This window comes from Scomber japonicus, chromosome 11, assembly GCF_027409825.1.
Source record: "Scomber japonicus isolate fScoJap1 chromosome 11, fScoJap1.pri, whole genome shotgun sequence".
Taxonomy (NCBI): Eukaryota; Metazoa; Chordata; class Actinopteri; order Scombriformes; family Scombridae; genus Scomber; species Scomber japonicus.
The window spans coordinates 12,633,346-12,659,869 of NC_070588.1; the positions used below are offsets into that span (position 1 = coordinate 12,633,346).

General features: G+C 38.6%; 1 protein-coding gene across 1 annotated transcript in view; it reads right to left on the reverse strand.

Annotated features, from left to right (window-relative positions):
• Positions 1-26,524, reverse strand: part of LOC128367597 (ephrin type-A receptor 6-like) — a 161,585-nt gene that overhangs the window by 49,854 nt on the left and 85,207 nt on the right. The gene's annotated exons all lie outside the window — the stretch shown is intronic.

A 26,524-nucleotide genomic window follows, 5' to 3' on the forward strand; every position in this document is an offset into this window, starting at 1 on the left:
AATCAGTACAAGGATCAGGACGTGATTCACTGGGTTATTTTTTTATTTGTTAATATCCCTGTTAGCTGTACTCTGAAGCACAGCTAGTCTTCCTGGGGCCCACAACTCAACACTTACACTGAACAAATGCATACATCCAATGCATGTTTTATAGCACTGGTTCCTTCGTAAAGCATGTCATGATTTTTTTCTGAAGAAAATGACAAAATGTTTTGTTTTTAAAGCTGAAACAGTTATTTAAGATATAAACTTTCTTGCAAGTATGAGGGCATAGTGTGAATGTGAGCACATATCTGCTAAAGTGGTGTAGCAAGCCAGCAAGAGAGCTAATGGAACATTGGCCAAGCATCAGAAAGAAGACTCGCTGAGGAGAGAGAAGCCTATTAAGTATGTATGATGGTTAGAAATTACAGTGTAATAGTGACACTAATACAAACAGAAGAAAGATGATTCATCTCTTGTGCATGTGCGATGTATCAGTGTCCAACTTATCTTCATGATTTTGAGAAATAAGCAGCAGAAAAAACATTTGATTTTGGATTAGAAAAGAGGAACCTTGGTAGACATCTCCTCTGCAATGCTTTTCTGCTCTACTTAAGCTCATGAATACATAAAAACACATATAGCTACAGACACATGCAAAAACTGTATTTAGTTTGCATCCTTCTTTGAATACTGGTATGAGTAAGAAATGGAAAACTTGAGAAAGACATCACGCACTATATGTTGCTGTAAATAGAGGCCTGAATCCAATGCCACACACACACACGCACGCACGCACACGCACACGCACACGCACACGCACACACACACACACACACACACACACACACACACACACACACCTGACCATGGTCATGTCTGGGAACATTACATAGACTTAATTTCCCATTCCACTATTCCTAACCATCACTATTACTTGCCTAAACCTAATCCTTACCATAACCTTAATCACTGACCCATTAATCAGCTCTTTCCCCAATTGAGGACACTATTTTTGTCCCCAGTTGGACAAGCTGTCCCCAGTTAACTGGCCCAAAGTCTAAAATCTGTCCCCTAAAGTAGCCTATGACCACACACACACACACACACACACACACACACACACACACACACACACACACACACACACACAGAAACACTCACATCTGGTCCCACAGCTTTGCCTTTAGCTCAGTGTGTGTGTTCACTGGGGTGAAACCAAGCCACTGGGAGCATCATTCATTTCAGGCCTGAAGGGAGGGAGAGACGATGAAGCCAGGCCCTCACTCTCTCTCTCGTTGCTCTGTAACACATACATACACATACACATACACATACACACACTGCCCCCCATGAGGTCAGCAGGATAAGCTGGTTTGAGGAAGGCATGTACCCTTCACTTCCTGTCAATGACAACATGGGCTGGTAGACGCTCCGCACCACTGAATCCAAATCACTGTCTCTCTCTCTTTCTCTCTCTCTCTCTTCTCTCTCCTTGTTTTGTCTATATCTCTTTACCTGACATCTTCCCATTGTTTCTATTCCTTACCCACATACTCCCCACTTCTTCCATCACCACCTCCCCAAACATTCTCTTCTTATAAGATGAAACTTTAATGAAACTGGCTTGTTGCAGTGGCAAATGTACAGTCATAACAGTAATAGGATGCAAAAAAGAGAAACTGTTTGGGGACAGAGGCACTTTGTTCTCTGCTAGGGTTAGTCTAATTCCCTGGGCTGATACAGCACTTTTGTTAAATAATAGATATAATTTACACAGTCAGCACACCATCTGGGCTTCAAGATGCTGATTGTCTCACTATGTCAAGCACCCACACTCCCAAATAGGCTGTCAAACTGTGGTCTTAAACAATGTGTCAATCAGTTCTGTGTTTACACAACAAATGTGAATGCAGTACATTACTTAAATGAATGACTAGTTAGTAAGTGAGTGAAGTAAGTCATCTGCATAACATAAAAGATGTAACTGATTTCTAAATATAACCGGAAGGTCCTTGGTATGAAGGCTTTCTATTGTGCTATAATATGTACATGTAGTAATAAAGTGTCAAGGAAGAATACATTCCTAAATAAACTTTTGATATCATATTGGCATAACATACTGGATATGAACCACAAGAGGACCAGCTCTGTCCTTTATACCCATGTTCTCTGTGTCTCCATTCTTTCATTTCTCTGGGCTCTAATCACACAAGGGACTGTCATCCTCACTCTGTCCTTTACTCCTTCTGACTCTCTTTTCTCAAACGTCAAGTAGTTTTTTCTATCTATCAACCCTTTCAACACATCTCTCTGTCCCTTGGCTATTGATAGACAAAACCTAAAGATATTTCAAGACAGCTGGCTTGGACACATTTCATTTCACAGTTGTACAGTGCTTCATGTAAGCTCATTTAGAGAGAAACTTTGCAAGGTTGTTTTGAGAAGATCTAAGGACTAAGAAAACTAAAGTGGAAATCACTTCAAGTAAGTTGTTATTTGTATGTTTTCCAAACATCACTGGTGAAATATATCACATAACTGTAACAACTCATGACTGCATGATTGTATTGAACTATATTCAATGTAAGTACATACATGAATAATACTGAGATTTGATGCATAGTCAATAATAAAAGGCTGAGAATACCAGCAGATGAGCAAACCATTGATATGTAGCTATGAGTAATGTGATAACTAATTATTGTTGCCATATTTTCAAACATTTTGAAAGCTTGATGAAGAAATACAGAATATGCCCAAGGTGTAAACTGAAACTGGAAATTGCCACCTCTCATGGAAAAGCTGCCAGCAGTCTGACACATTAACTCATTACCTTCCCTCTATGCAGTATATACAGCTCTGTACAACAATATTCACATCATCTTTTTGCTAATGTTCTTATCTGACTTATGACGAGTGACCGGGCAGAGGTTGGCTGTCTTACTCAAGGACACTTTGACAGAAATACCTTCTGGTAACAGGACTGTGTAGTCTGCAGGGATTTACTGAAGCATGTGTATGTGAGTTATGTGTGTCATCCATCTGTGGTACTGTTGTACACACACACACACACACACACACACAAACATGCACCCACATACACACTAACACAATGGTGAATAGATGGGCATTTAATGTCCACACACACATACAAAACTAAGCGATGTGGTTCCTCCGTGAGAAGACAACCAACCATTATCAGGCTCTAATGTGTTAACTGTGAGAATCAATAATGCATAAGGTGTCTAAATGGAAATAAACACACAAAAGATAAAGAATGTGCATACCCCCACACAGGTCTATGGATGTTATAGCACTTTACAGAAGTTTCTTCACAGACCAACTTAGATGAGTTTCTGTACCTTTCTTCTATATTTTTTTTTTTCCACCAGTGACTTTTCAACATCTGCCGGGGGAGATTCATCAAATTACCTCTGAGCTTTCTTCCAACTGTCCCACACACCACACTTCTGTTTTCAGAATTGATTTTGTGTTGAATAAACAAGATCAAAGTACAATGTAGTTAGAATACATTAGGACAGTGATGTGTTTTTCAGTTTGGCTCTGGAGGACTCATAGCCATCTTTTTACATCTTTTTACACACACACACACACACACACACACACACACACACACACACACACACACACAGTCCAAATGAATGTTTCACTTGCTGAAAATTAGACTGAAGGTAAAATCTCCACCAACAAGCAAAAAGTAAAGATGTCCAGGGAAGATATTCAGTGTCTGATGGTGTCTGTTGTAAAGATAAGCCTGTTACTGGCTGTAAAAGAAGAGCAATTAAATATTAAATATGATGATTTAAGTTGCACTATTGCTTTTTGACCACTAAACATTTGCACAGTGGAACAAGGGGTGCAATTCTTACACTGTTTATATGATGAAGGTATGAACAACAATAAGTTGTGTTATTGCCCGACTTTCTGACTGCACTGTTAATCTTCTTTTTCTTCACAATTCTCTATAGTCTTGTAGTTTCTAAAGTCCTTCAGCATCAGCCTCCATTACATCTGACTGCTGACTGGACAATTTTACAATGCTACAGTCAATGTCACGGCTAAACCAGCAAAAGGATTGGTTATTTCAGTAAGATTGCCTTCTACTATTCTGAAGGTCAGCAGCCCATACTGTATATTGGAAGTATTGTTATCAGAAAAACCCATCCTAAACTGAGCACTCTTCAAAGATACAGTAAATCTCCTGTACAGGTTATTCTACACAATGTGGAGGGTATCAGGAAAAAAGCTTTGATAGCTTGTGTGCCTATGTTTATTTTGAATTTATACCCTTGATACACTTCATATAATAATGAATTTGCAGTTATACTTAAACATGTGTTACAGGTGGTGATTTTCTGTGACATTAGGCGGCAGTAAAAAGTGAAGTAAAAATGATCAGACCCAGATCAGGCCCATTTCAGAATATATTACATTGCTGGATTATAATTATTCATGCATTAATGTATGAGCATCACTTATGTCGCAGCTGGTAAAGGTACGGCTAATTTCAACTACTTTATATACTGCTGGGTAGCTTAATTTATAAAAATACATCATAATTATCTCCGCCAGGAAGAAGCCCGGAGGAGATCATATGTTTGGTCGTGTGTGTCTGTGTGCGCGCATGTGTCTGTGTGTAAATCTGTCCGCAGCGAATCTCGCATACTACTGGACCCATCAGCCTAATATTTTTTGTGCATGATTGTATCCTCAAGGACCTCTTATGGTTGCAGTGATTCACAGTTGTTGAAAAACCTGTTTTATAATATGTTTTATACCACCATTGACTCCTCACTCCCCTTAACAGGCTGGTAGAGGCCGTATGTCATCAACAACTGCGACAAAAGGCTATTCTGGCAATCAACTGTCCCAGTCCACATTTTGGCCTTTGTTGTGGCTAAAAAACTGACATCCACAGAAAAGTGTGGTCTCTTCTCTCACTGGAGCATCTGCACATTCATTTCATACTTGATCTGTTATGATCCACTAAGATTAGACATGATATGAGATAAATAAATCCCTATTTTATTGTTTGTTTTTCTGCCATCTTGACTGTGAGGAAACTGGAAGAGACAACCAAGCCCAAAGAAACAGTGCCGGGTTTTGAAGCCAATTTGACATAGTGGCCAAACTGTGTAATTACAACGTCACGTGATGGTATGGGCCCAAAAAGACTTCTTCCCACAGATTTCCATTGTGAAAAAGACATCTGTAAATCAGCAGATAAATTTGAACCATTCAGTCCGATCAGATTTCAAAACTCTGGAAGAGCGTATGATTGAATTGTTTTATCGCCATTCAAGTTAGCTGGAGGGCTATACCGGAGTGCGCATGTTCTATGGGCTCAATGATCCAAAAGACCGGGGTAATTTTATACCCAGAAGTCGGACTTTTTTGGCTTCATGCGCCACTGAGCAACTTTCATAGGAATTAATGTGGCCCCACAACCCCAAAGCGATATATATTTCTCTCCTTTTGCATCCAGTGGGACAACTGAGAAAGATTAAACTCTTCTTCATTTGGGAGGGGAGAGGGAGGCCCCAAGACACACCTAATGGAGATTTGTACCCCACTGAGAGCACTCTTGCAGTTTATCAATTTTTATTATCATATTTTAATATTAATTATGATTATAGTTGTATAAATAATCTGAATCTTCAAAGCAACTAGTAAATAAAGCTGTCAAATAAAAGTAGTGGAGTGAAAAGTACAATATTTACATTCACAATATGGTGAAGTAGAAGTATAAAGAAATATAAAATCAAAATCATAATCAAGTAAAGTACAAGTACCTCAAAATTTTACTTACAGTATTGTAGTGTATAGAGTTAATGTATATCCCTCCACTGGAATTTACTGCAAAGTGTTCTTGAAATCAGCTTTTCATCGCTTTGTTTCGTCTCGTTTTGTATGAGTTTTCAAAGCGATGTGAAAACATTAAGTGAGATTAAGAGGGCCAACCCATCTGTGTTTGGGTTTGAAGGCCTGAGTTGCTGCCAACAGGGCAGGTAATCAAGTAACATTAATCTAACCAAAATATTGCTTGACAGCATCCTCTAAGGGTCTTGTTAGTGTAACCCCTTTGCCACAAAGGCATTTCTTACCGTGAGGCAGGAGAAATCTGTTTATTCTTTCAAAAGCACTCCCAAATAGTAGCCATCAAAGCCTAATTTACAAAATGACCATCAGTACACGTATTAGAGGGCTCAAATTTAGTGATTGAGACCATAATGATTTGAATGCAAAATATGATGGACTTAGTATTTATAGAAAGAAACTGAGGCTTTTTGAATGCGAGACAATTGGAGCCAGCATCTAGTGGCCATCAGTGGCATTTGCATGTTAAGGTACTGAAGTCAGTCGTGGTAGTTGCTACTTGCTGTGTACATATGCCAACTGCACATAGGTACATAGCCAACTGACATTTAGCAACATAATATGAACCACATTTGTAGCCATTCTTGCATTGGTTATGAAGTTACTTCAGAGCTGAATTGCCTTACTTTAAGAGTTGATGATGTTATTTTCTGTGCCCAGTGTATAGTGTCTCTTAATGATGGATAAACAGTATTTGTCACAGACTGCAGAGGTTCACATAGCGCTGTGCTCCAATGTGAATTTGTTCCCCTATAGTCTGTTTATAGGTGCTATATATCACCAGACCCTCAATGGTAATCATCAATGATGCTGCAATCCCAAACCATTTAGGTCACTACTCTACAGCCCACGCCAGTTTGATGGAGCTACACTCATTATATGTCTTTGTGAGTGTGTGTGTGTCTTTCTTACTCAGCATTATCACTCCATTACAGGTGCAGGGTTTTTTTTCACACAGCTCTTGCTCTGTTTGTGTGTTTGTTATGCATGTGTGTGTCTGCATGTGTGTGTTTGTGTGTACAGTGCTATTTGCACATTTGCAAACACAGCATTCCAGTCTCCTAATACATAGAGCGGTCTCTCCTGACAAGTGCACTCAATCATGCTAATTTTTTACGAATACAGCATTATTCAACTGGCGCGGACAAAACTGTGAGTTTATCTCTGTAAGCTTTTGTGAAAGGTGGACCATATTTGGGTTTCAGGTTGATTTATTTAAATTTTGGGAGAGAAAGTAATATGTAACCTTTTTTCCTTGGGTTTTAACATTGGCAACACAGCATGTTTGGATCAACTGTTTTGTAGCTAAACAATGATACAAACAGCTTCAGCAACAGTCTATTACCAATCTAATAACCTAATGAACAAAACACAACTTTCTTGCTGCTAAAAATGTTATGTTTGGAACAACAAGCGCAAATTCTGTTTGGGGCCATGCTGCATTTTGTGACAATGACATCTAGACATTATTAATTATCACTTTGGCTCTGTAGTGATAATTAATCATGTATGAGGTCTCTAGAGCCCTCCCCATTCAGCTGCCTTCAGTTCTATAATCACATTTGTACAGTGAAATTTAAGGAGTGCTGCTTATACAATATAACATTTATAAAATATTAGAGGATGTGATGTCTTACCATCACAAGTACAGTCAACCAGACACATAAATCAACTATTATGTATTTCTAAATTCCACAGCAATGCATGAAAAAGTAAAGAAAAAAAAAATTACTTTTAAAATTTTAAAAATTTTAATTTTACGATATTTACTTAAAAATGTAATATCGGGAAGTATCGGTATTGGGATTTTATAACCGATGTTTGTTCTGTAGGCTTCAGCATTTCCGAGCCTGCTTGAATACATCATGGGACGTTTACCAGCACGCGCTTGATGACGGATAACAAAAACAACACGCTAGACTCCTGGGTTGCTAACCGTGGCTAACAAGTTCATAGTGTCCACTGCCATGTACACGAACAAACAAACAGAAACAAGGTTTACCTCCTCATTGTCATTTTCTCTGTTATGTTTTCGGCGAGTCGCCTCTGTCCGGTGGGTCCTATCTGGGTCCTACTCTGCTGGAGACACAACAGCTAAGAGGAGCGAGTTTCCTGTAAAGGTCCCGCCTCCAGAAATGGGGCTTATGTCTGTGGTTTGGAAATATTTCAAAGTGTGTCCTACGGATAGTAAATGTGCAATTTGCAATGACTGCAAAGCAGCATAATAAATATGGCAGTGCCATATTGGTACTTTTTTCCATAACTTAAGTTGAAGTTGTTCTCTTATTTTATTACCCAAAATTAATTTCTGCTACATGAACTCATTCGTGCATGACATGGATTGTGAGAGCTTTAAATGACTTTTCTTGTATTTACTGAAGTTTCCTCTTTTGTTTTGTAAAACTGAAATATTACAGAGACAAGAACATAAATCAGTATACAATAACATATCGATAGAAATGGCAAGTATCACACTCATAATTACAAAAATGCACAATTCTCATCAAAAAATAAAGCATATAAAAAATACTAGCTAGCAGCACACATCCCACAAAACAGAAAAGCTTACAACATGACATTTCCAAAAACCAAAAGTGTCACTATCCACACACACTAGGCTACTTACAGACAAATAGTCTCCAAGGCAGAGGCGTATCATAACGTGTTCAGCAATATGTGTTCATCTGTCTGTCTTGCTTGTCTGTTTTCCACTGAAGAAGCAGCTAAACTAGCAGGTGAGCTGCAGAGCTGCGATAAAAACACATGGAACAGAGCGCTCACTCTGACGCTGTTTCCAATAAGATACAAAGCACTTACTTATTACTTTTTTAACTAATAACTAATTTAACTTAACTTAAAGCACAGCACAGCAGTGGTTTAATGTCATTAAATATAGTTCCTGTATTCTATTCTTTATTCTATTTGTACATAGAAAATAATTCAAAAACATTGGAAGTGACATTCAAAAATTGTCATTGAACATAATCTGGGGGTTCCAAAGATTTGCATCTTATCTTATCCTATCTTCTATCTGGTGGTAGTTTTGTGACATGGGCACAGTTTGAGGTTTTGCTGATGGTTTCACAACCATTGAGAGGGAACACTGTATCTGCAAGAGTGTCACATAAAAAGTGTTTGAATAATATGCATCCATCTACTTACAAAGAATCCCATCATTTTTCAAAATATACCAAAATCTAAGTTACAATTTATTGTCCTGGTAACATCTCTGTGTGAAATAGACTTGTATCAATGGTATAAATTGCCATCTTGTCTTCTCTTGCCTCCACTCTTTTCACTTTTTCTGAAAACAGTTTTCCTTTATTCTTATTCTGTCAGTCCTTACTTTCTCTTTCATCTGTTTGTGTCCCACTTCAAAGGTTGCTGCCATGATTACAGGCTGGGGGGCAGAAAAATATACTGTAGTTATACAGTAGATAGACAGAACCCAAGAGTAGACGAGGAAAAGAGGTCCTGTCAAAGGGCAAGAGTACACTGAGGGTGAATGCCTTCAAAGCAGTATGGCTTTTACTTTTTACTCCAAAGCAAGATAGATCCTTTGGTTTTCTGGAAGCCAGTGAGTGAGTGGTGAGTCACTTCTGTCAGTGTTTTACCCCATTTAACTCTCATAGTAGTAGTGAATCTTTTGCAGGTACTATAAGTCCAACATGATCAATAAGGAAAAGCTAAAAATATGTTGCATACATTTGGTTCTCCAGCAGGCTTGTCCATTTACCCCCCACTGCAGAACAGCTAATTTAGTTTTGCACAGACAGCTTGCCAACAGCTAATATAAGATATACTTATGATTAAGTTTTGAATTTAAATGAACATGTAAAATACAAAGCAAATGTAGGTCATTTAATCAATAGTAAACATGACAACATTCATGAGTAGGCTAATATATCAACACCTTTAAGAAGGCAGTGCTACATCCATCCACTATCCTCAGTAATGAGAAGTTTGAGGAAACATTGTCATGTCATTACCATGCAATGCCTTTGTCATGTCATTGGAATATCATTAGTAGGACAGTATGAGTGGTCTTGAATTCCCCATGATTTGATCTTTTCTCCTCCAGCTTTAAATATTGAATAAAATATAGGCTATATCTCATTATTTTCCTCCTTGTGAAAACCAGGACGCTGGGTGCAGTACTATGTGTGGGTTTTTCACATGTGCATCCATGGGTTCTAATAATACCAAGAACATCAAAGAAACAATTGACGTTGCCAGGAGGATTCAACTCAGCTACATGATATGTAGCCTACATACATGCACTGAAGCATCCTACTATATATGCATGTCCTATAAGAACATGTCATGGGAATGTTATGTATATACATGAATACATACATGCTAGAGATGTGGATGACATGCAAAAAATGTCTCATGCTGGGATGGAATATATACATAAAATATCATTGGGTCATCACAATATCCCTGTAGCAGGTAAGTTAATTGATGCTTGAGAGTTCCAGATAAAGTTAGTGGACCCTGATTCCCAGGTCAAGAGTGAACTTTGATGCTTAACCATAGACTGCATATAAATATATATGTAGCAAGGTGTTTGCTTTGGAGCCAGTATGAAGCCCAGAGCATTTCATGCTCTGGAAACATACCCAGCTACCTCAGACTGAAGCTAACACTAGCTAACTGGGAACACTGAGTTGTGCGCATTTGAGCTAACATTAGCTACTTCAGTTAGATTTTGCTAACAGGGATGGCATTGTAGTCAAGTAACATTAAACTTACCAAAATGGTGCAAAATTTGTCCAAATCACTGTGAGTGCTACAGCTGGAAAGAGCTGCTATAAGTCTTCAGATCTTATTAAAGGAGCAATGACCATCATCACACTTATTAGAAGGCCCAAATTTAGCAATGGAGACCATAATGAAATAAATTATTGATTTAGTTTTTCTATAGAGAAGTTGATGCTTTTTGAATGGGAGTCAATTGGAGCCAGAGATCCTTTAGAGCCAGTATCTAGCAGCAGTTACTAGCATTGCACTTTAAATTACGTCGGCATTGGCTACAGCCTGAAGCTGTGGTAGCTGCCGATTGTGCTTTACATTTACTTTGTTTGTATTAAAAATATGCAGCTCTCAAAATGTTTTCATTGCACGCCAAAGTTTAAGAGAAAAATAAATTACAGTGCTCGTCATAATGCTAAGAAAACCCGACAAAAACAAACACATCCACTTTTGTTATTTTTTTTTTTTTAAAGTATATTTTTTCGGGCTTTTTGCCTTTAATGTACAGGACAGTGGAGATAGACAGAAACAGGAGGCAGAGAGAGGGGGAATGACACGCAGGATAAGACCGCTCGGCTCGAGATTCGAACCGGGATCACCTGCTACGAGGACTGTAGCCTCAACACATGGGGCGGGTGCTCTACCCACTGAGCTATGCTCAATACTTTTGTTATTTTAACGGCAGAAAAATGGTCACTGTGTCAGGTGCTTGGTCTCAAAGGGTTGGACTTAAGTCCCCTCATTAATCATAGGTGTGTTTTGGGTGTAACACGGTAAACCAATCAAAGTGTCATCTCCCATTCCCTTTAATACCCAGGAGCGCAGTTTGATGGTGGATTTACCAGGATTGGTCACATGACTAAATTGACAGTTTCATCGATCATTATTGCGATTGACTGATTCTTATACACGTCATTGTGACTTTTTTTAATATGTTGATGTAAATCATAATACAAATTCACATTGTGGTCATTTTATTTGTGATGTTTGTGTGCTGCTGGGCGCCCGTGTGTGCGTAACAGGCACAGTGTCACCACGCGCCACCAATGCGTCTGACCACACCTCATTTGTAGACCAACATGCCCATAGGCGCACAGACTGGTACAAGTGCATTTGCCATTTAGACAACGTGGGTGCAGGGCGAGAAAAAGACAACTGTGCCGGGGGAAACTAACAAAGACACATGCCCACTATCTGCTGTGCACCGACTGCAAGATCATAGAGTTCATCATGTAGAGATGAAAATGGCAGCTCAACAACAAACACTTGATTATTTCCAGTAACACAGCTGAAACTTGCTCTGATCTGTTGGTATTTTGCACCAGGATCAGAGTGAAAAGAATAAATGTGAGGATAGTGACATGAGGGCTGTGAGAGTGTTAGTGTGGGGAATTGCTGGTGGGTGTGTAATGGCATCAAACACCCCTGGGTGCTGAAGTCACTCAAATGGGGTTGAATAGGGTTTCGAAAAGATCACAGAGAAACCATATTGTTGGTCTTAGCTATAGGTCATAGCTATAATGAACAACAGTATTAATTTGGGCACCTAATTTTTATAATTTATTTTTTTTTATCCTCATGAAATTAACAAATATTCATTTTAGTCAAATTTTAGTCATGTGTATTTTTTCTTGTTTTCTTCACAATTCGTAAAGTTAGCATAGTATTATGCATAGTCATGCATTTTTTATGTTTATGTCTTGTAAGCATTTTGGAGCCATATCTGCTGTCATCTTTATTGTATGTGGTTACCATGGTTAAGTGTTCTTGTCTGGAGCGAGATTGGTGGAAAAGACTGTTTACTTGTTCACACACACTGTGTCCATGTCACTGTGATCTGTAGTCAAACAACAGACTGACACTTCTAATCCAGCTGTCACTTCCAAACTTTGGTTACCTGAACAGAACTGCTGACTGTGGCATTTTGGCTCACCTAGCATTATCACAGCTACCTGTGCTGTCTACTGCAGAGCAGCTGATTGTTCAGAAGCTTTCACTTGTTCACTAAAATATAGTTTATTGTCTGGGTTTAGCTTGAAAGAAGCTGAAGCTAAAATATGGAATAACCCAGCAATAATTCATTAGCAACCCTCTAAAGGAAGATTAATTAAACTAAATAAACCTTCCAACACATTATCTTAGCATAATAACAATTTAGAACTATTTATATACACTAATAACTACAAATTGAAATTGGTGAATAACTCAAAATTGAAATGTTAGTGTCGACATATAATGAGTATTAATTAGATGCACAAAGAGTATTTGGGTTTCTGATACAGGTATGAACATTTCAAGTCTACAATTACAATAACATTACAAAGTGTAATTGCCATGTGATCACTGCACAGCTTCCCACCATCCACTGGGACCAGGAGGGTTCAGAATACAGAGAGCGATGCAAAATAGAGCAGAGGAAATTTCCATCTCCACCATTTCCCAAAAGCCTGTCAAGACATAACTAACAAGACAAACATATTAACACAATGTTTTGAGCAGCTGAAAAAGGGAGGGCAATATGTAAGTTATATGAAACTAGCAGCATCTGTTTCCACAGTAAATCATCTGTTGAGTGTTTTATAGTTATTTATTTGGGCTTTAGAATGTAACCACCATGAAACAACCAGAAAAAAACATTTAATTTTTCTCATTTACTGGCTTTCTGCTCCCTCTCCTATAGCTCGACCACTCTCAGCTTGCTTGTATATCTCTGCCTTTTTTGGCTGCAGAAAAAGCAGTTTTGGTCACTTGTTTCCAGTTTCCACATTGCACTTGTGTAAGTTGCATACTGGACCATGATTGGATTCAAACTTGATATGATCATGCCTCAAACTCAGATTTAAAGTGAGCACAAAGAAACATTCCTCCTTCAGCAGAGCACAGAGGGGAAAAAATCTGTATGGATTGGGATCACAGAATTAGGTCTAGCTCTCCAGCTTTGAAATATTTTTAATCCATCTACTTTATCTGATTTTGCAACCACATTCTCACTACAGTTGAATCTTTTTGAGTTAAATCAACCTCACAAACGCTTATTAGATTGGATTCACATGAAGTTTTATGGAAAAAGTCAAACTTTTTGAAAACAACACTTTCAACACTTTTTGGGTGTAATGATAAACTGCCAAGGCCTTTCACGCTGCAAAGTGTTGATAGACTCATTTCCCCTCAGGTAACACTTTCACGGTGTAATGTGAGTCTTTCATCTTGCACTTCACTTCACTGATCATCGTAAGCACTGTATTGCAGACCCAGTATGAAGCCAAGAGTATGCACATGCTGATTTTTGTTTGCAAATGGTAAGAAGGTACAATATGACACCAAGTGCAACCTCAAGAAATCAAATGTTTCCAAATCACAATAGATTCTGAAATAGATTCATGTTGTTTATTGTCAAAACATAGTAGTCAACTGCTCGTTGACAACAAAACATGTTTTAAATTCAGTAAAATTTTCTCATTTGCATGCATCACTAACTTGATTATGCATTGATTATTGCTGAAGATGAATAAAGACAGCCATGTTATACATCATGTAAAAGAGGAGTGATTGAAACTTTGCAAAATTATTCATAACAAATTAATTCATTTAAATGAATATTAAGCAGAACATATTCCCAGGGAACAACCAAGCTGTGATGTGAACATTATTAAAATATAAATCATAAAATAGCTTTCATGAATGTTGAGGGGAAATCTGTAGAAGTACTTTAGTCAGCAATGTTTCTTTATTTCCTCATGTTTCAATCATATCCTAATGAAAAATAAAATGTATCAAACATTTACATTTTATTGTTGGTAATAAATAGGAAATATTGTAAAATATTGATTTAACCATCCTAAGGGGGAAAATGCATGAATGTCAACATGAATGTTACAATAAATTTTCCCCCCTCATATATCACCTTAGAATTCTTTATTTTCTGTTTGTAAAGCTTTATTAGGATTCATCAGTCATTTCACTCTTACTTCACTATACTTATCATAATCTATGATGTATTGATATTTTAATGAGGGCTAGAGGGTGATAAAAAAGATGCATTAGACAGTCAACATTCAGTGAATGATATAGGAAAATTCACTGAACTATTTTCACAAGACAAAAAGATTTAAAAAAAAAAAATCCACAGCTGATCAGCATGACATTTAACTGATGGGATTATAGAGGAAACATGATAACATGTCTTGGAAATAAGGGAGGAAACCCAAACATTATGAATACATTGAGATAAGGCCTTTAAACTTTAGCCTTAATACAGTAAATCAATGCCATGCAGCTGTGGCACCACAGTAAAATTTAATGGAATGCAGTGTCAATGCTTATAATGATGAACACACAATTCAAGCACCAACATGGCCTTATTGTAAAAGTACAGGAGGGAAAGACAGATGAAGGAGAGGGAGGGACAGAAAGAAAGAAAGAGAAAAAGAGACAGATAAAGGCACATCACCAGGATAAATACTCTGATAAATCACTGTAGAGGCAGAGAGCTGTCGAATAAATTTATCCCATCCTATTGTTTCCCCCTGCATCTCCCTCCACAGGAGGCATGAAGAGTGTGTGTACGTGTGTATGAGAGCGAAAGTGATGATGGAGATGACCCTGGTGCTCAATAGTTGCGTTCATGTGTACAACATATGGCATGTGCGCACACATGACATCCATGACACGACACACAATATTCCCTTGACACTCCTCCACATACACACATGGTACTGGGTAATTGGGGCTCCCTGGGGGCGATCTCTGAGCTAGGGTGCCAAGGGCGAGCATTCCTTACAGAGAGTCAGATAAATCAAGTGATAATAAGCCAGCAAGCATGGAGGCCCTATTTACGACCGCTCTTTCCACAAGGCCAGTGCCATGAGCCCAGAGACATACACATTCATACACATGCACCTACATACATACTTAATCTTTATCAGACAGAGGACCCACAAGATACATGTGCCCATATAACTGTATGTCAAGGGAGAAAAAAACTTGTTCTGTAATGTGATATATTCAGCATTTTTCATCAGTGCCTGCTTTTTTTCTATTACCCATAATGGAGTAAAGATCGCCCTATGTGTGCACACACACATGAACACATACCACACAGAGTGAATTTCTGCCCTTTCAGGCAGATCTACAATAGTAGCCAGAGCTCGGCACAGAAGCACAGCAGAGAACAGTATTGATTCATCCACGGAAAGTCACCTTCCCCCTCATCTCAACCCCGACCGGCGCCTCGGGGCTCCCGGTCATTCCACTCAGCCAATTTGTATGGCTGTTGTTATTATTAGTGTTTCTCCTGCATGGCACTTTGGTCTCGGGGCATGGACTCACCACTTTATGATGCCGCGCCCAATAAACATCATTGTGATTTTCCCAGGCTAGTAATTAAGTGTGGGGCTAATTTGTCATAGTTAGTTAGAGCGTGGTGCGATGCCGGGAGAGGGCTGCCTGCCTGGGAGGGGTACAGTGGCTGAGAAAGCCTGGAGTTACACACTATTCATTTACTATATAGCCCCTGCTGCATAATTGTGTTGGTGCTGGCTTGGGGCATGGCAGAAGGCCATCGCAGACCAAGCTGGATCAGAGGTTTTCTTTTAATAGAATCTGATTAGGACAAGTTGTGTACATGATGCAATTAAGCATTGACAGTTATGGGTTTTTAACAGGCAATAACAATATTTACTTATTTAAAAAATCGTATTCGCTACCAGGACTCACACCTTTGTCATAAAATCCAGTGCATTCAATTTGTACTCGTCTCTCTTACTCAATATGTCACCACATGAGAAGCAAAAAAGTGCTAAAAAAAAGGTAAGTGAAAATGGAATTGAGACACATAGATTAGGTATATAGCTAATTCAAGTTTTAAGAAATGACTGTACAGTAAAATAGCAATGAGCCTAAAGGAAGAACCAAGCATTATTCACATTAGTATGAAGTTAACAATTTTGACTTGTGGTAATTGTAGGTCAAGAAAAGTGGAAGCTATAAAATGGATCAAGAAAGACAAATGTTAATTGATGGTGGCAGTGATTCAAGTTTCGTTGTGTAGGTGTACACAGATGTTAAAATACATTTTCTAAGCAACACTTTGCCAATTGACCTCGTCTTTATGGAGCAACTGAACACTGTAGTCCTATACCAAGTTAAAACTGCATCTTTACTATATCATATATTATATACAGCTAAATCCATGGAGATTTGAAACTCTTGGAAACACTTTCTACTTTCTTTCTAATAATCAAGGAGTCTAACATGTAACATGAGAGGAGACAGAACTGCAGGAAGGACTGTCACCGTCAATATTTCTACACACCATCACTTGCCCCAGTTGGTTTGTGAAATGGAGGGAAATGACATATAGTATTAATCAAACATGACGAATATGGAAGCCATGCCTTCGACTCTAAAGGATACACAATATATTTGCAGTACTGGCTGCATTGGTTTCCTTTTCTTTTGAAGATTATTTTGGTTACTTTTAAAGTCTTCAATTGTTGCAATTGCTCCATTTAATATTTCATATCATCAGGTGTGCAAACCAAATGCTGTTAAAAGACCAACTCAGATGAGGGATCAAACAGGTTCCCCTTGAGTATCAGGTCAGCTGATACAGTATCACATTAATGCTTAAAACATTTAAAATCTCTGCAACTGAAAGGCTGAAGTTTATTTGACAGATTTGTTTTTAATTCTCTACCTGTGATGGTTCCTTCTGGTTATTTTGTTGTATTCATGGGACTGTAATTGATGATTGCACTGCTTGTTTGATTAACATGGCCTTTCTGCATTTTGCTCAAGCTTTTTATGTTTTTTTTCAGTTTTCTGTCTGCATGTTTTGATCTCTCCCTGAGTTGGAATAGGTTGTATTGAACTGGTGGACTTTGAATCAACTAAAGTAAAGTACTGCCTATCTTCTCTACTGGGATTTATGGATTTTGGATTATTCAACATAAAGTGCTTCCTACATTCTCTACTGGGATTTGTGGATTTTTGCATTATTCAACCTAAAGTGCTTCCAAGCTGCTCTACCGGGATCGCTGTTCTCCCGAGGACAGCAGCTGTCTCTTCCTCCAGCCTGCTGGCTCAGATGTGCCATAAGCACTGTCCAGCTCACCTGCACTATCAGCACAGAAATCACCCAGAGCTGCACTGTCACTGCCGGACTATAGTGACTAGGGTTTTACCTTAACTGGAGCTCCCTTCATGTTTGCTGTACTGATCTCTACTGTGTTACTGTAACTTCAGCTATTATTGATGCTGTCATTCTGCCTAAATGATGCAACTGTGTTATTTATGATGTCTTACCTGCCACACAACTATAGTTTACACAGCATCCACCACACTCATGGAACAGCCTTCTTAACCATCTGAGGGCAGCATGGACTGTAGTCTCTTTTAAAAAACACCTTTAAAACTTCTATTCAGGAAGGCTCTTAACTCTTATTACTGTTTTTCTTTATGATTTGTGTTAGATGTTGTTTATGTATGGTGCACTTTCATTCAGAATTGCCATCCATCCATCCATCCATACGTCCATCAGGCAGTTAATTATTAAAACATTATTGTATATCTGATTGACTCTCCAGAGATACATTTTCAGAGAGATTTAAACATTTCTCAAGCACTTGAAAATTGGTGATAAGCGAAAGGCCATCCACAATGATCCACAATGGAAGATGTTGCCATGACACTAAATCATGTTCTGACAATATCACTACTATCACCACAATACAATAAAGTACTGATAAGAAAATATGATACCTTGGGCCACAAAGTGTGGATAAGGTTTGCTGTACTGGCTGGGTAACATCCCTGAATATTCTGCATGCAACATCATCAGGTTTACCATATCATCATGACTTTTATTAATCTGTCATTACTACACCCTATTCTTCACACCATTAACTTTGTGCGCACGATGTAGTTAGCTTGCATGCAAGGTAAGCACATTCTCAAATCAATTTAGATTGTGTTGAAGCCTCTGATTATGCATGGTGTTGGCCTATTCATGAGTTTTTCAGTGGAGAAGATAGATGACAGATGCAGATGATCAAGATACTGATGGTTAAAGTAATATAAAATGATCAAGAACTGTATGTTAGACAGACATAAGGCAGACACAAGTTATATGGAGGTTGGAAATGCTAAATATATTCTCTTTACTGATGCCTGCAGTGAGAATTAGAATGGGAAATAATTTGGCAGCATTTGAGTTCTGAGCATTGTGTGCTTTCATCCAGTTTTTCTGCGATAATTACAGTCTACACAACCAAGTAAATACGACATACCTACAGCCCTGAAGTCATCCATGGTGTAGTGTGTTTACAAGCAGATAAGCACACTCTCATCACCTTTGATTTGGTGGATGGCAGCATAATATCTTTGTGGATGCACAATTTCTACATCTGCCCTCAGGTGAGTGAAATAAATGTAAATGATCTGGACACTTGCAGTCAATGAAAAGTCAGCGAGCAGCACTCCACCAGTCTACTCCTCCCACAACAATCCTACATTTACATGGAGATCCAAGGTTGTTAGTGTAACCCACCGGCTTTTCATCTACAAAAGACTGTCTGATTAGAGTCTCAAGTTGCTGTTCTGATGTGTCGCTGCAACTGAGAACCCAATCCGTGTCTGATTGCTTTCAGTGACGTACACAATTACCCAGCTGCTTCCTGTGATTAAAGCAACTCTCCTGTTTCTAGGCCATTTCCTCATCCTCCTCCTCCTCCTCCTCCTCCTCCTCCTCTGCCTCTTTCTGCAGTCATCCACCTGTCCACCCCCTCTCACAACTTATTTCTTAGTTTGCATTTTGAAACTACGCTATTACTTCAATATTTCTTCTTTCCATATGCTGTATAAGCACATACAAACGTTATTTTCAGATGAACAAAATTTAACCGCACACAATAAAGGCAAGCACACAAAAAAGCTCAGGAAACTCAAACTTAACAATAAATTCTTAAGTCTTGAGTCTGACACTTACACAACTTGAAGGATAAGGTTGATAGTATTCTATATTTTTCTTATTGCCAACAAATCTCATAGACCTCAATATTTATCCAAAAAGTTTTAAAAACCTGATGAGCCACACTGCTTCATAAAGTGACATTTGCCCCCAATTTCTAAAAGAACTTCAGTACAAAGTCAAGAGGTTATGATACGTAGCACAACAAGCTAGCAAAGCTCTATGAACAAAATCACACTCCCACATGTTCAGTGGTGTCTGCTGAACAAAGACCATCTCTTCTGAGACTGAAAATGTTGGCTGGCTGGCGGAGTGCTGCTCACTGACTTGTCCTGACCAAGCTTTGGTATGTGATGAATTGTGAGTGAGAATGGGCTAGAATTTGATATATCAGGCCTTGGATACACAATACTTCAATTCATTGTTGGTTTGGCTCTGCGGATGACATTTATTGACAGTTAAGAAAAATCTTGTAAACCCAACACATCAACCCTTCACACATCAGGGATATGAACAACATGAAAATGTGAAATACTTACCACATTACCTGCAAATATTTTGCACCAAAACTATTCATGCTACTATTCATACGAATTTGCAACAGAAAAACAAAATGCGAAATAATTTGCAACAGCTCATTCTTCAGTACAAATGAGGGATTCAACATCAGCCAGTGATAATGATCTCCGACCTGCCTTCTGTGTCTCTGTCCACAGAAGCAGCCATCTGTCAGCAGCAACTCCTGGGGAGCTGAAAAGACAGCAGCTGGCCAAACTGTCTTCACCAGGTTGAGAGACAGTAGAAATTTACTGAACCAAAATAGTTTGCATGTTGGCTCCACAGGAAGAAATTGACAGAGGTTGTATTTATTGATTCATTGATTTTATTTACATGCCCACCGTAGCGAGTGAGTGGAATCTGCCTGTAGTGAAACAGATAAGCTCCCAGACAGACTGGGAGCTGATCAGTCAATGTAGATATGGTTAATAAGTTCAATACACATACGAAGTGGGATAATTTGTGTGATTTAAACAGCTGTCTGTGCAGATTATGCTTCAGGAGCCTAAAAAAACTCAAAGGGTCTCCATGTCCCAGGCCTTTTGTTACAAAGGGAGATGAGAAACAATCAACACTTCGACTATTGTCATTAGGACTTGTGATGCACAACATGATTCGCTAATGCCTTTATTCATGGTGCAAAATCTCAGAAAAACTCCCGAAAAAATTGTGTCACTTTTTATTGCATAATATTTGCATTCTGTGCGAAAGTACTTGTGAAGTATAGTGGTCATTATGCCATTATGAGTTTTACCTCGTCTTATTTGAGGATTTGACCTGAGGATCATTAGTGTTTATTTTCCCCAAACAGCCAGAACACACCACTGTATATTAGCTGTAAGCTAGCGAGCAACAGCAGGCATCGACTGTGTCTGAGGGTGTGTGTGTGTGTGTGTGTGTGTGTTTGTGTGTGTGTCAGTTCAACCTCTGACTGAACTCAGACCTCATCAGGAACCTTGCTTCTAAGTTTTTTTTCTTTCTGTTTTGTACATTTAAGTACAGTTCCCCTGCAGTCAGCAGTCAACTTGGATGAAGAGGGGAGGTTTGCATCTCCACAGCTTGCAGCTGCAGTCTCAGCAGCTGTCTGTCAGTAAGGAGTGACAGACAGGCGTGCATTTTTTGGTTAAGTTCAATATTTTCATTTTGTGAATATGTGAATGACCCAAATTTCACATATTCATGTTTATTAATTTGCGTTGGCTGGCGCAAATTGATGTCTTTGCTTTGTGTTTGGTCTGAATACATCTATCCTTTAACTTTTTGACAAACTTACAAAATGTTCTCTCAAGTTTTATTAAAAAAAACTTTTAGATGGACAAACTGTGCCAAATTTCTAGTCTGTTGAATAAACTCATAAAATTAAATTAGAGTTGTAAACTCTCTGAGTCGTAACCAGGATGACAAAATTGGGTAAGCTAAAAATAGTTTTCCAACCTACATCTTGTGTCTAATTGATATACTTATGTGTTGGTAATGGGTTTTTTTTCAGGAGCACAACTTTTCACAGGATAATAGAGAAAGTTAGTTGGAACAAATAAATTGCAATAGTTGAGAAGGCAGCTTTATCAAAAACCGAACAATTTCAATTTTTTATTTTTACAGTACGCACGCACGTACGCACACACGCACACACACACACGTGCACATATGTGTCTGTCTGCATCTGTTTCCCTGCACTCTTTTTACCCACATTTTTTGTCAGCTAATTTACCTTCTTTTTCATTCTGCCACCTCTTTCTTTGCTCTTTCGATCCTGTCCTCACTCAATCATCTTCTCATACACTGCTTCTCATTTTCTATCTCCTTTTACCCTCTTCTTTTCCTCTGTCATTTCATTTGTCTCTGTCCCGCTCTTTTCCTGCTCTGCACATTCATAACATCTTTCTCTCTCTCTCCTTGTTCATTTATTTCCTACAGGACTATTTCTCTCTTTCCTTCTCGATTTCACCTCTTGTGCTTACTCCCTCATTTCACTTCTACTCTCTTCACTTAACCTTCTTCATCCTCATCCAGCTGTCACCTGTCCTCCAGCTGCGTATGGCTCTTGCCTCTTTCTCCTGACCCAGTCACCCACTTTGGGAAGGCGCATAGGGTTCCCCTGAGCAAGTGTCTTTTGTCTACTGTTTGGGAGAATGTTGCTTGTTTGGTGAGCATATAAATATAGTTATAGGTACAACAGGCTTCTGGATGTATGTAGGAAACTATTAAGTCCTCAAATTCCTTTCTATAGCATAGACCAGCTGATTATATTTGTAGATATGAGCCAGGGGAACTTTAACACTGGAGAATAAGAAGAGTTTTTTTTTCAACTAAAGAAAGTTATTTTTTTTGTGCTATCTTACTGACAGATGTGAACTTTTCTGTCCTAAAGCTGATGATAAACTAATAAGTCAGCCAAATCACGGCAGTATCACGCTCCCGGTGCCGACTTCAAGAACCGCAAATGCACACATAATTTCCCCTGTCTCTTTTGCTCTTTCTCCAAATATGAGGGGATTTACCCCAGGCAAGACACTCCCCTGCTGTTAATCCTTATGCTTTATAATTCTTCACACAGTCTCAGTGCATGTGTGTGTCTTATAAAGATTGATGATTGTGCATAAATCAGATGAGCTTCACTGTATGAATCACAAAAAATTGAAAAGGGTAAGCCTGACAGGAAATTATCACAGGCCTATATAGTTTTTTCTGTGCCACTCATGAATGTGTATAGGACTAAAATGAGTGTGTGTGTGTGTGTTGGCACAACAGCCCATCATGGGGACAACAAATCATATACTAACCTCACCAGCACAAAGCATTTACCACAAGGACCATCTGCATTTTAATGACTAAGTCTAATTTATCTATGACCAGTGCACATCCTTACAGGAGACTCTTGATACTCCTGACAACAAATAGAAATTCACATGGCTGTCTCATTTCTGCTGATGGCACTGCTATGCTAATGGTCTTAGAGTTTTCTGTGCACCTTTCCAAATAAGCACATCACAAAGGTTTAGGAGGATGTGTCTGGGGAAGCATTATGCATAAAAATATTTGTATGTATGCATGTGAGTTGAGTAACTTTCCTGACCTTATGCTCACTTTTCAAAAAAAACACTGCATTTTTACGTGCCAATAATGTGAAATTAGGCATTCTTCATCAAGTCAATGTGCCTGGTCAAATGGACCTGATCTCTCTTCCGATGCCATGCTGTAGCTGGCTGGTGTTATAGTCAGTGTTTGCAGAACTGTAACATATTACAGAAAACAAGACAAAATAAATACTCTGAGGTTGAAAAAGATGACACAGTAAAGGTGTTTATATCTAAAGGCAAGATAAATGTATCACCTATGCTGTGCATTCATTGAGGAATGCATAATAACTGTGACTGTATTAGCTGTGCTGGAAATGCAGCCATATAGATGATATTTAATAGTTTGTATTGGTTCTGTAACCTTGATAGAAATAGTATTTGTCATTATATTGTAAAACACAGACTCCATTTGGTCTGGTACGTTTCCTAGCAAGTAGGGGAATCCTACTGTGAATCGACAAGCCAGCACTCCTAAAGGAGAGGAGGTCAGAAACAAAGGTGGCAAACGTCTTTCTCGAGCTGAAAACCTTGCGGGAGACTGTGAGGGGCTGCGGGGGGCTGTGTGGGTATACTTTACAGCCCAGTATTGTGTCTACAGTAAACTCTCAAATAAAAGCTAGCAGACAAATTATGTTCAGTTCCCATGTAAAGACATCTTTGTCTTGTTAGGTCACAAGATGCTATAGTTAATTCTAGGAGGTTGTACTAGCATTGATTGGAGGTAAATCGGTGTGTGTATTATTATTCTGGTAAAATAAAAAAACACAAAAATAAAAATCAGTTATGCATGTTGAATCACGAGTGTAACAGAAATAAGAAATTACTAGGATTGCCGAACTTTGGAATCCAGTAATAGTATTCACAGACTGACAGAAACTGTCTTTCACTGCACACTTTAGAAATCTGGAAAGCTCTTGAGTCCTCAGCGATATCCTCTGTATTATTCGGCAGGTGAGAGTTATGCTCAGCTTACAGGTGTTCAGTTGTACTGAATGACCCCAGTAAATCGGGGTTTGTTCAGATATGGCAAGCCCTGAGGGGAAAATGTGTCAGTCACCACTTGCACTGCCTAAAGTAAGCTGCACTTTGTCAGAGAGCGGTAGTATCACTGTTTAAGGTTGTAAATGTTCCATCTCAATCGGGACTTAGCTTGGTAACATACAAAAGCTCAGTGTGTGGGAGAAAGTGAAAGATTTAACTAGAGTTCCAGGCATGAAGCACGACGTACCAGTGTAGACCCAGTGAATGCTGAACTAAAACAAAAAAAACAAAGATCAACAGATTTGCTAATTCATTTTTCTGCCAACAGTAATAACAGGCCACCTGTCACAAAATAAAGAGAGTTCACTGTGAAATATTCACAAATACTTAGAAATACAAACCAGGATCATCAGCACATTTGCTGGATCGTGCACAGTAAGATTATAGCCTTTATACAACCATCTATGCAATCAGAAAACCTCCATGTCCATTAAATTACACATACAGTAAATGACACAGGCCAGACTCTAGTTTCTGTCTATCTGATAACCATCATCAGTGTTCTTATGACTGGCTGAGGGCAAAGAATCTACCTCCTCCCTTGAGCATTTTAAATAGCTGTAGCTGGGTATATTAGTGATGAAATGAGTCTTGTGTGCAGCTCAGGGACCTGCCACAGCTATATGCTAAACTGGGCATCCTAATGAAATAGAAAGGCTGGGTTTAAACACTGAGTTACCTTTAAAGGCTAGAGCTGTCCCCAGTGACACAGAATAATGCATTTAATGTGTTGTGGCTGTATGAGGAAATTTATTTTTCCCAGGCTCCCATAACAACAGACAGATGGAGGGAGGGAGAGTGAGCGAAAGGGAGGAGAGAACAAAGAAGGAAGAGAGAACAAACATGTTTGGAAACGACAAATAGGAGGGAGAGAGAGAAAGAGAGAGAGAAAGAGGGAGAGAGAGAGAGGACAAACAACCGCCAGAAAAAAAACAGTAGAGAGAATAGTCAAGGGAGGAGAAGAAAGGGAGGAGGGAGAAAACAGAAAACACAGTGTTCGCAAATCACAAATTAAAACCATAAGCGTTCTATACACCATACCATGTCCCAGAGGAAATATGGAGCTTTCAGCATAAAAACCTTATTTGGAGAGAGTAGGTAGCTAGAGACAACCGATGCCTGGCCTCCTGCCATCATGTACAGAATCGATTCAGGACGCAAAACTAGAAATACTTGAGGAAGATTTACTGTAATTTAATTCTGAATTAACTCTAAGGCTACCTTTGTCTAAAAACTGCATCAAAGACTAGAGAAGAGGACATTAAAATCATGTGCTGTAAGAAGTAAAGCAAACTTTACATTTGTAAGAATTCAGAGAACACAGACCTCCATCAAGGACACACAAGCCTTTAAATGCACATTAATTGATAATATCAAATATTTATAATTGTTTATATTTAAAAGACATAGTAAAAGACATGCTGATTGGCTTGTAGTGGTGATGCATTTAGGAAAATAACTGAATCCTGTTTTGGAATATAAGTAATATAAGGATGAATTGTGGGAAAATATCTAGTGGCAAATGAGTTGCAGGTATTTAAATGTATCAGGTTTTGCCAACCTTATGTGAGAAGCCATTTTCAAGGTCGCTCTGAGTCAATGTGTACCTGCTGTCACCTAAATTTGATAGCAACTGAACATTCAAGGGTTTTGGCTGTTTGTGCTAAATAGGCGGAACGTGCAGTCAAATAAATAAGGGGAATATGACTTTCAAAACATTAATGACAAACTTTTTATCTGGCTCATCCAAAAGGTTTATGTACCAAACATGGTAAGGATGGAACAAAAAAAAATGCTGGACATGTGCTGAAAAATGCAAAACAGACATATAACAACAACACAAACTACCTGATGGCGTTGATAACCCATTTATCTCACTAAAATCCAATTAGTGTTCATTAGTGTTACCCTGCTAACAAACAGAGATATGGGACTAAAAACATGACTTCCTGGATGGAAAGGTAATACGATATTCACGTTCCTCACTGTGCAAAGCCATAACAGACGACCACATTGTAGATTAAGCTGGGCTGCATGTGTAAATCAAGTCATACTATTTGTGACTGACTCATCTCTTTTATATCGACCCAAAACACAACATATAGAGCCACTATAGCTAAAAAAATATCTAAATTAATCATAATCAATTAATTCATCACTTACTCAATACCTTACTAGACTATGATCTCAGGTTTTGGGTTCCCTCATTGAACATCTGGTCTTGTCTTTTCTATTGAGT